This window comes from Lactuca saligna, chromosome 8 (assembly GCF_052625555.1).
Source record: "Lactuca saligna cultivar CGN05327 chromosome 8, ASM5262555v1, whole genome shotgun sequence".
Taxonomy (NCBI): Eukaryota; Viridiplantae; Streptophyta; class Magnoliopsida; order Asterales; family Asteraceae; genus Lactuca; species Lactuca saligna.
Window position 1 is genome coordinate 249,172,292 of NC_136424.1, and position 9,252 is coordinate 249,181,543.

Genomic DNA, 9,252 nt, shown 5'->3' on the forward strand with positions numbered 1-9,252 from the left:
AGCTTCCTTTAGTATTAGATACTTATTTACTTCGGGATATTAACTTTATCTTTTGTTTAGTGTTTTAGTACGGTTATAGTGTATTTCTTGTATGTTGCCAATAGTGTGAGTAATAGCGGACCCCCATGACCTTCCCGGTCACGTATAGTGTAGTGGGGTAAAGGCATCCCTGGACCTGTGCGGCTCGGACTGAAATTATCAGTCGGGATGTAATAGCGTCTGCCCCGTATAGATCTATACACATAGTGTCGTCTTCCTATCGGAAAACTTCGGGCGTAGTGTGTAGCGAATAGAGTATCTCACAGTGGGTAAATGAGTTATCTTATGATTTGTACTTTCTCTTGTATTATAGTGGAGTAGTCTTTAGTATAACTTGTATTGTATTCTCTTATTAGTGTTTAGTTTCATAATAGAGAGAATTATAGTAGTGTAGACTAGTAGTTAAAACGAGAGGTAGAGACCTTAACTATACCTATTATAGTTAACTTAGCATGTGTGGTTCTAGTCAAGTTAGTGAGTTAAGCATCTAATGAAATAAGAAATTCTTGTAATCCGTACTAATATACAAGATATATAACTAAGAAATCAACGACATTCGGACGGATAACCACCACCCTAAGCCCACAATCAAACAAGAACAGGAAATAAGGCGAGCTATCGGTCCTTAGTCCTTCAAGTCTTACTTATATAAATATATCAGTGTGGTCACATTTTTATAAAGAGATTCATTAAATAAAAGTATTATACAAAAGAAACATTTAGAACTTGTTTGTTCATCCAAAATATTTTTGAAAACAAATGATTGATTTATAAGGCATAGTGATAAATCACATGTGATTTGAACTACAGGTAGTGAATCACATGTGATTAATTCTGTAATATGAAAAATTGTCTTGTATAACTTTTCATAAACATGTATATTCAACTTGTATCTCCCCCCTAAAACATATAAAACATTTGAAAGGTTCATTAAAGGGGTATGAACTCACCTGAATTCGCGTAAATCGGGTAAATCGGGTAAAAGTGTCAGTCGAGCGTTTTGTTCCAAACAATGACTTGTACACCTTTTAGGACCCTAATATCATATGAAAATATGTGTTTTACAAGAAATTATCATTTTATGCTTTCCGTTTAACTATTGAGGCATTCTAGCATCAATTCGGGGTTTTAGGGCCTAGAAGGGGTTCCCGGGAGTGGTTTAAGGCTAAAAAGGATTTACGGGAGGGTCCATGAGCTCACTCCCTTGGAGTGTACGGCCCAAAGCCCACTCCTTGGGAGTTTACGGCCGTAAGCCCCCTAGGCTTGGCCGTAAACTCATGTGGTCTTCCAAATTGCATGTTTAAGGCCTTATTTCACTTTCTTGATTTAATGGTATGTGTCTTGCAATAATATGGAGGGATTAAATCCTAACTTTGTGACATTTTGGGGAGTTTACGGACAAGACTTGTTCTTGGGCCGTAAACTCCATTTAATCCCTCAAAATGGATGTTTAAATGGTACAACACACACTCATTCACCTTAGGTAAATTCTAGAAGACCTTAGATGGAGTTTTGGGACATTTTGACATGAAAATTGGGGAGTTTACGGCCCAAGAATATCCATAGACGTAAACTCTTCTTTTGGCCTCAAAATGGGAAGTTTAATGGTACAACACACATCCAAGGGCCTTAGCTAAATTCCTTACATGCATTAGATAAGTTTTGGGACTTGTTTGACACAAAAACTTGGGTGTTTACGGCCCAAGCCTAGCATTGGCCATAAACTCCTGTTTTTTCCCTCAAATGATGTTGTTTAATGCATTAAAACATTCTCTAGTGTCAAGACTAAATTACCAAACACCCTAGATGAGTTTTTGGGGCTTTTAACTAGGGTTTGTGGGGTGTTTAGGGTGTTTACGGCCTAAGCATAAGCTTGGGCCATAAACTCCTTTTTAAGCTTAAAATCCTTGTGTTTTAATGTCCAAACTCTCCTAGGTATATGTCTTAATTTGTCCATAAGCTTAAAGGAAGGAAAAATGAGGTCTTTGGCATGTTTTTGGGGGTTTACGGCCTAAGGGGCTTCTTAGGCCGTAAACTCCTTTTTGGTCCTTGTTTTCCATGATTTTGGCTTCTAAATACAGTGAAGTATGTTTAAATTAAGATAGGGAATGAGTCCTTACGTTTGGAAGTTGGAAATTCGCGGATTTGGGGTCGATTTTGGGTCTAGAGAGAGAAAGTAGTGAGAGAGAGGTGAAAGTGTGGTAAAAGAGTTCAATTGTAGTGTTCATTTGTTTTTATATGTCTCAGGTATTGCAACCGATACACGGCTACCCAATGCTAAAGTTTAACGGGTTTAAAACTTTTTACCCGGGTGAAGTGGTTGAAAAGTAATATAACTCTATTTAGTTAAACGAGGTTAATATTTACAAGTTATAATTACTTAGGATAATATTGGAACATATGGATAATTAGATATTTGTTTATTGACGACTCCAAACATTACCGAGAATAACATATAGTGACGCATTCCGTTAGTGAAAATAGAGTTTGTAACGGCAATATATTTGGGGTTGTCACATCATCCCCCCGTTAGGGGAATTTCGTCCCGAAATTTAGAATTCATACAGATAAGAATTACGGTACTACTACGTGAAGAGATGGGGGTATTTGAGTTTCATTTGGTCTTCGCGCTCCCAAGTGAATTCCGGTCCTCGTTTGGCGTTCCACCGAACTTTCACAATTGGGATACGACTTTGTTTCGTTCTTTTTACTTCTCGATCCATAATCTCCGCAGGCTCTTCCACGAAGTTGAGGCTCTCATTGACCTCAATCTCATCAAGGGGAATTACGAGTGTCTCGTCTGATAGGCATTTCTTCAAGTTTGAGACGTGGAAGGTAGGGTGTATGTTGCTTAGTTCGTGAGGTAGGTTGAGTTTATAAGCTACGGGGCTGAATCTGGCGAGAATCTCAAAAGGCCCTATGTACCTTGGGTTCAGCTTTCCATGATTTCCAAAGCGTATCGTGCCAATCCAGGGTGAGACCTTCAACAAGACTCGATCTCCCACCTGGAATTTCAAGGGTTTTCTTCGTTTGTCGGCGTAACTTTTCTGTCGATCCCTAGCGGCTTTTAGTCGTTCATGTATCTGTACAATCTTCTCGGTCATCTCTCGAATGATCTCCGGACCAGTGAGAGACCCGTTAGGAACTCTTCCTCTAGCTAGCTGAGTGTCACCCACCTCAGCCCAGCACAGAGGGGATCTGCACTTAGGGCCGTAAAGGGCTTCGAATGGGGCTGCCTTGATGCTCGTATGATAACTATTATTATAAGAAAACTCCACAAGAGGTAAGTGTGTGTCCCATGATTTGACGAAGTCAATCACACAAGTTCGCAGCATATCTTCTAAGGTTTGGATCGTCCTCTCACTTTGTCCGTCGGTCTGCGGATGGTAGGCTGTACTCATGTCCAGCCTCGTTCCTAGTTCCTCTTGCAACGATTGCCAAAACCTAGAGGTGAATCTGCTATCTCTGTCTGAGATAATAGATATAGGGACACCATGTAGTCGTACTATTTCTTTAATGTATGTTCTAGTGAGTTTCTCCATCTTGTCCGTTTCCTTGATGGGTAGGAAGTGTGCGGACTTGGTCAACTTGTCAACGATGACCCAAATGGTATCTAATCCACCCAATGTCTTGGGTAGTTTGGTTATAAAGTCCATTGTGATCCGCTCCCACTTCCATTCTGGTATCTCGGGTTGTTGGAGGAGTCCTGATGGCTTTTGATATTTGACCTTGACCTTCGCGCAAGTAAGACACTTACTCACAAAGGTGGCGATCTCCGCTTTCATGTTCGGCCACCAGTATAGCTTTTTGAGATTCAGATACATCTTATCTGAACCCGGGTGGACGGAGTAGCGAGTGTTATGTGCTTCTCTCATAATCAAATCTCTAAAACCTCCATGGCGTGGAGTCCAGATTCGTTCCATGAAGTAGTAGGCTCCGTCACCCTTAACCTCCAGATTTTTATCCATTCCGCGCAGAGATTCTCCCATCACGTTCTCGGGCTTTAAGGCTTCTAGCTGAGCCTCTTTGATCTGTGTGGATAGATGTGAATGGATAGTCATCGCCAACGACTTGGTCTTTCAACCAGTATATTCCTTCCTACTCAGTGTGTCTGCTACTACGTTGGCTTTTCCCGGGTGATATCTAATTTCACAATCGTAATCGTTAAGTAGCTCGACCCATCGCCGCTGCCTCATGTTCAGTTCTTTTTGGTTCAGTATGTGTTGAAGGCTTTTATGATCAGTGTACACCACACTCTTCGTCCCATATAAGTAGTGTCTCCAGATTTTTAGTGCAAAGACAACTGCTCCTAATTCAAGGTCGTGAGTAGTGTAGTTCGCCTCATGGGTATTTAGCTGTCTCGAGGCATATGCAATAACCTTACCCCGTTGCATCAAGACACAACCGAGCCCCTGATTGGATTCATCACAGTATACAAAAAAATCTTCTGCCCCTTCGGGAAGGGATAATACTGGTGCGGTGCATAGGGCTCGCTTCAGGGTCTGGAATGCCTTCTCCTGTTTCTCTTCCCAATCGAACGATACGCCTTTCTGTGTCAGCATAGTGAGAGGCTTCGCAATCCGAGAGAAGTTTTGAATGAACCTACGGTAGTAGCCAGCGAGGCCTAGAAATTGACGAATTTCCGTAGGCGTCTTCGGTGCTGACCAGTTCTCAATAGCTTTAATCTTGGAGGGATCCACATGAATTCCTTCTTCACTAACCACGTGACCTAAGAATTCAACTCTTCGGATCCAAAACTCGCACTTAGAGAATTTCGCATATAACTTTTCGGATCGCAACATTTCCAGGACTCGTCGTAAGTGATCCCTGTGTTCTTCCTCGCTCCGAGAGTAAACGAGGATATCGTTAATGAAGACGATGACGAACTGATCCAGGTATGGACGACACACCCTATTCATCAAGTCCATGAAGACTGCGGGGGCGTTAGTCAGTCCAAAGGGCATCACTACGAACTCAAAGTGTCCGTAGCGGGTTCGGAAAGCTCTTCGGAACATCTTCCTCAAGTACCCGTAACTGATGATACCCAGATCTAAGATCAATCTTGGAGAAGTAACTTGCTCCTTGTAGTTGGTCAAATAGATCGTCGATACGAGGGAGAGGGTAGCGATTTTTAACTGTGAGTTTATTGAGTTCCCTATAATCGATGCACATCCGAAACGATCCGTCCTTCTTCTTCACGAACAAGACCAGAGCTCCCCAAGGTGAGAAACTCGGTCTGATAACACCCTTACTGAGCAGTTCGTTTAGTTGACCGGACAGTTCTTGCATCTCAGCGGGCGCTAGACGGTAGGGAGACTTAGCTACGGGGTAGCTCCTGGAATTAGGTCGATTCTGAACTCAACCTGACATTTGGGAGGTAGGCCGGGAAGATCCTCCGGGAAGACATCAGGGAAATCGCATACTACGGGAATGCCTTTTGGATCTTTCGATTTCTGGTTAGTGTCGACGACATGAGCAAGAAAGGCGCGATATTCCTTGCATAAGTATTTCTGAGCCTGAATACTGGAGATGATGCGAAGACTCGTACTCGGCTTATCTCCATATATCAATAGGGTTTCGTGGTTAGGAAGGTTCATGCGAATGGCTTTGTCGTAACATAGGATATCATCGCAATGGAGACTCAACCAATCCATACCAACAATGACATCAAAAATTTTGATTGAGACTGGTATAAGATCGATTGGAAATGAATGATCGTCTAACATGAGAGTGCAACCTGTGTAGATTTCGTTAGAGTTTTCTGTTTTCCCATTAGCCATTTCTACAACGAAGGTTTCTTTTAGTGGTTGAGGGGTTTGTTTGAGTAAGTGTTTAAAGTTATGATTTACGAAGATTCTTTCTGCACCACTATCAAATAAAACACAGGCATAGGAGTTGTTGAGAAGAAATGTACACGTGACTACCGTGGGATCTGCTACCACTTCATTGTGACCGATAGCAAGTAGCCTTCCAGTTCCCCCAGCATTTGTGGTCTTTGGATAGTTTCTCTTAAAATGACCCGCCTCTCCGCAACCATAACAAGTTGGGGTCACTCCCGTACCAGGAACCTGCGTGCTAGGTTTGGGAGGGGCCTTACAAAATCGGACAGTATGGCCCTTTCGACCGCAGTTGGAACACTACAGTTCACGGCAGGGGCGTTGTGGTGGAAAGGGCACTTGGGACACTTGGGCAAGTTTCCACTGTAAGCTTTCGGCGGGGCTGGAGCAGCTGGAGTGGCCGGGGTGGTGGCAGCATGGACCGCCACAATTTGCTGGTCCTTTGAGGAGGTTTGAGTTTTCTTGCCCTTCTTCTTATCCCATCGCTTCCTCTTTCTGTCAGATGAAGCGGGTGGTGTAGTGGTTGTTGTGGTTGCTGTTGCTGGAGTGGAGGAGATTTCGTGGTTGATCAGGCTCTGGGCCAATTCCTTGGCGCTGTCAAAAGTGGTAGGGCGTGAAGCTAGAACATTTCCTCGATACGGAGGCACTAAACCCCATATGTATCGTTCAATCTTCTTGATTTCAGAGGGGATCATATTGGGACACATTGCCGCCAAGTCGCAAAACCTGGCCGTATAAGCCGTTATGTCAGTCCCCTTCATCTTGAGGTTCCACAGTTCTTCCTCAAGTTTCTGAACTTCGCCCCTAGGGCAATACTCTCCTCTCATAAGATCTTTCAGAGTGTCCCAGCCCCTAGCATTGGCTGTGACCAAGGAGAGTGAACTGACATGGCCGTTCCACCATGTCAAGGCCCTGTTAGTAAGGGTAGCAGTGGCGAATTTGATTTTGCTCTCTTCGGGGCAAGAGCACATTTCAAATACAGCTTCGGTTCTTTCGAACCATTGAGATAATGCCAGAATTCCTCCGGTACCGTCGAAGAAGGTAGGTTTAGAATTCATGAAATCCTTATAAGTGCATCCCTGCACCCTATGATGGACTTCGCCGAACCTGGAGTTACCACCGCTCGCATCCCCAGAGTTCATTTGGGCCATGGCTGCTGTCACGGCCGCGGTCACCGCTGTTTGGAACAACACCGGGTCGATCTGTGGAGGAGGAGGTGGTGGAGTAGGGGTTTGAGTTACGGGTCTTCCTCTGCTGGGACGCTTTCGTGGAGGCATCCTTTACTGGAAGAATTATAGAAATGATAGCAATAGTAAGAGCCTATTGCGAATATAACTAGAGTGTTTCGTGGATTAAATCAACATAATCCAAGATCAGGATAAGAGTTATAGCAATAGGGAAATCAACTGCCAATATACTGGTATTAATGATCCAACACAAGTTCATGAAAATTGACCTAGCAGTAGGTCTTACATCATACCCTAGAGAAAATGTTGGCAGTTTAGAGGTTTAACTAGAGTACTTTCCAGCTAGGAATGTTTACAGATAATAGATTTACGGAACATAGAGTGAAAAGGCTAATCCTTTAAAGAAAAGATTGAGGTAACTAGACGCCTTCTACTGGCGACGGTTACTTGTCGGGCGAATCCTCAGATCTGCTAGCTGACACATAACTTCTTGAAGGTGTCGATCATGCATCCTTTGGCGTGTACGAAGTTCCCTAATTTCGGCTCGGGATGCAGCCAGTTGATGCTGCAGAGCCTCGTTGTCCCTCCTTGTCCTGTCCATGGCTTCTTCAAGTTGACGGATGCGAACCGTGTTAAGATTCGAGTTGGCATCCACTTCTACAACTCGACCTATAGCAGCTTGACCTTGCTCGACATTCCTAGCAATCCTTCGGATCATGATGGGCAGAACCCGATCCGCTGATCCTCCTTCGTTTATGTTGTAGAAGTTTCGGTCTCCATCATATGGCATGGGCTGACCCTGCTCCTCGATCCATATGTGCAAGGATATGGCCCACATAGGAGTGGGACTTTGAAATGTCGGACGGGGGTTAGGGTTCGGAGTTCCGGGAGGTAGGTTATTCACTTCTGGCTCGGAGTCGGAGTTATCCGGAAAACCTTCTGCTCGGTGATCATCCAGCAGGATTTGGTGATCGTCGTCCGACTCTTCGCTGAGCCATCCTCCATTGCCCTGGTTTGGGTAGTACGGGTCGCCAGGAGGGTGGAAGCCAGCCATAATATCTAGGCGAGAAAAGGGGAAAGAAGATTAATAGGCGCACAAACCTAAATTAATTATAAGATGATCGTCACGAGTTAGACCAATACTTGCATAATGCATACTAATTACATGTGACTGGGGCAGGATAGTCCGTCGAATAAGTGACCCTAACTCAAAATCCACAACCAAACAAGGAACAGGAAGTAAAGCAAAGATCACAGATTCTAAGTCTATAACGCCCTAGTCACATGTAACCGGAAAGTATCCATTTAGCATCTATTGCTCCATCAGTAACGACCCTTTTTAGTTCTCACAGATGTATGTTTTTAGAGGTACAGAATACTCCTATAGTATTCTAATGTTAACGTTATTGTGGTAGTGTTGGTAAGTTTTAGACTTGTTGTAACACCACAACCAAGCTTAGGCACATGCTAGTCACTCCCAAGAAAACGTAGTTGATCAGGCTACATACCCCTAAATGTGACTATATATCTCTAAGCCCAATTGTGCTATCCAACAATCTTAATACTTCTGTCTTGTTCTAGGATGATACTGACTTCTGTGTTTTATAGTGATGTGTATATATACATATATATACTTAGTTAAATCCTTTAGATACTTACCAGTATATATTCTGGGTCAGAGTCTTTTAGTCCCGAAGTGTTTATAGTTCGTATATCTTTTATAGGTTGATATACTTGATTCACTATAAGCAATGCTCTGATAACAATCTATCACACCCCAAAACCGATGACGGCGGAATACGTTTCGGGGTGGATGACGTAGTGTACGGTATCAGCACAATTGCATAATAGTAAAAGCAAGAAACATACAACTATTTCATTTACATAGTAAGTGTATTTACAAGTGTGTTTTGTAATGTTCGACAAACACCAAAAGTAAACAAAAATAAGAGATGGGTCTTGCATGCTCCATCTTCTCCAAAAATGTTGTAGTTGTACCTGTCTATCTTTGACCTAAAGATACAAGTTATTTTGAAAAGAATATCAGCATAAAGCTGGTAAGTTCATAAGAGTTTAGTGTCAGTTCTTATATAAAAAGCATTAGAATCATTAGTATGAAAGCTGAAGTTTTTTAGTCATAAGTAGTGGTAAAACCTAGAAAATCCTATATTTTCCAAAAATGTATAGTA